The sequence below is a fragment of the Pteropus alecto genome, unplaced genomic scaffold (genome assembly GCF_000325575.1).
Source record: "Pteropus alecto unplaced genomic scaffold, ASM32557v1 scaffold5, whole genome shotgun sequence".
NCBI classification, from domain to species: Eukaryota; Metazoa; Chordata; class Mammalia; order Chiroptera; family Pteropodidae; genus Pteropus; species Pteropus alecto.
This window is the reverse complement of record NW_006441953.1, coordinates 3,120,070-3,122,655: the sequence shown is the minus strand read 5'-3', so window position 1 is coordinate 3,122,655 and position 2,586 is coordinate 3,120,070. Positions and strand designations below refer to the sequence as shown.

Sequence of the window (2,586 nt, the reverse complement as noted above, 5' to 3'; positions counted from 1 at the left end):
GAAACTCTATTATGGCCAAAACATTTGGTGAGATTCATGATGTATTTCCTAGTTTGTTGATTCAGAGCTCTGCCCAGTTAACAGCATTCTATGTTCATGAGCACATAATACTTAGGTGACAGCATAAGGGAATAATTATAGCTCTAATGTGGAAACCATTTCTAATGCTACCACTGGTGTTTACTGTGGGCCAACCTTTTGAATTTTTACTTCCCGACCTTTCAAATCCACAATATTGAACACAAGGGGACTGATTAAAGGCACAGTAGTGCTGGGAGGCCATGCCTTGGGCTCACTCTTTAACAATTCTTTCACAGATGTTAATTTTCAGAAAATTTTTCTTCTTTCGTATGATTTAAAAAATTATGAGTAAAATTCATGCTATGCTTATGAAGAAAAAGTTTTAAATAGAGATTAAGAGTAATGATTACATTTTCTTTATTGATTACTAAGAAAAATTAGTCTTATTACAAATTTCAATTAAGTCCTGGGCCTGCTCTTACGTCAGGTTTTAACTTCTTATTTCAGTCATTTAGTAATTCATATATACTAAAATTATCAGAATTATTACATGTTCCATTACTTTTAAAATATAGTTCTCTTTCCATCTATATTTCAGAATTTGCTGGAACATTTGAAAGACTTTTATAAACTCATATAAACATTAAAGATATTTATTTTAAATTTATATTATATACAAAAAAATTCTTGAAGCTTGCAACAAAAATAATTTTATTTGTCCACATACTATCTCTAAAATACAGGTACTTTGAATCCTTGTCTTATAAGTAATAAAATTTATTTTGATAATTATTTTCTAAATTTCTATTTTTTAGAGTTGACATTTAATATTATTTTATATTAGTTTCAGGTATACAGTATAGTGGTTAGATATTTACATAATTTAATACTTATCCCTCCTATTAGTCTAGTACCCACCTAGCACAATACTTAGCTGTTATGATAGTATTGACTGTATTCCTATGCTCTGCTTCACACCCCCATGATTATTTTGTAACTACCAATTTGTGCTTCTTAATCCTTTCACCTTTTTCACTCAGCCTCTCAATCCCCATCCCATCTGGCAACTAACAGTTTGTTCTCTGCATCTATAAGTTTGTTTTTATTTTGTTTATTTATTTAGTTTCTTAGATTCCACATATAAGTGAAATCATATGGTATTTGTCTTTCTCTATCTTACTTATTTCACTTAGACTAACACCATCTAGGTCCATCCATGTCATTACAAATGGTAAGATTTCATTCTTTTTTATAGCCAAGTAATATTCCATTGTATGTACCACTTCTTTATCCAATTGTCTATCAATGGGCACTTAGGCTGCTTCTATATCTTGGTTATTGTAAATAATGCTGCAGTGAACACGGTGGTGCCTATATCTTTTAGAATTAGTGTTTTGGATTTCTTTGGTTAAACACCCAGAAGTGGAATTGCTGGGTCATAAAGTAGCTCTATTTTAAATTTTTTGAGGAACCTCCAAACTATTTTTTATAGTGATTGTACCTATTTTGATAATTATTTACTGAATGCTTGCTATATGCCATCACTAATCTAGGTGCTGGATGTACAGCTGTTGACCAGTCCCACAGAGTCTCTATACTCTTGTAAGAGACAAAATGAACAAGCAGTCCGATAAATACACAAGACAATTTCAGTTCTTTGAGGAAATTAAAACAGAATGCTCTAATAGAAAATCAAGTCTACGGCCATGCTACCCTGAACAAGCCCAATCCCATTTGATCTCGGAAGCAAGGCAGGGTAAGGCCTGGTTAGTACTTGAATGGGAAACCGCCTAAGAAGATCAGGTGCTGTAGGTGTAAAAAAATAAAAATAAAAATAAATAATGGATTGTAAACTGACAAGGTCCTTGCAATCTGTGAGGTCAACCAAAGGTTGCCTCTCCTGAGGAAAAAAAGAAAAAAGAAAATCCAGTGAAGGTGACTTTCTGATAAGGTGACATTTGATCCGAGATTTGAATCTCTGTTATGCTATGTTACAGGCAGAATCATAGCCCCCAATACCACAGAATGTAACAACTTGGAGATAAGATATTTAAAGTGATAATTAAGCTTAGATGAGGCCATTAGAGTGGGCCTTAATCTAATATGACTGGTGTCTTTATAAGAGGAGATTGGAATACAGACAGACACAGAGAAAAGACTACAGAAAGACACAGGAAGAAGATGGCCACCTAGAAGCCAAGCCAGAACAAATATCCCTGCTGATATCTTGATTGCAGAATTCTAGCTTCCAGAACTCTTGAGAAAATAAATTTCTATTGTTTAACCCACCTAGTCTGTAGTATTTTGTTATAGCATCCTTAGCAAACTCATACATTGTACTACAAAAGCATTGAACATCTTGGGAGTAGGAACATCTGCCATTACAATCCACAATCCTAAATTTCGGCCCATATTCAATTTCAAATTGTAATCAGTTACATGAAAAATAGAAATATGTATATTCTCACATAAATTATGTTCAGTATTTTTAAGCTTCAAATTTTTTACTGGAGCTTGTAGTAAGTCACAAAGGGGCCAAATTAGAGTTGTACCTCTTTTCAGTGT

General features: G+C 33.1%; 1 pseudogene; it reads left to right on the top strand.

The window, feature by feature from the left end:
- Positions 1-1,717: 1,717 nt before the first annotated feature.
- LOC112485601 lies at positions 1,718-1,836 on the top strand (annotated as a pseudogene).
- The last annotated feature ends 750 nt before the right edge of the window (positions 1,837-2,586 follow it).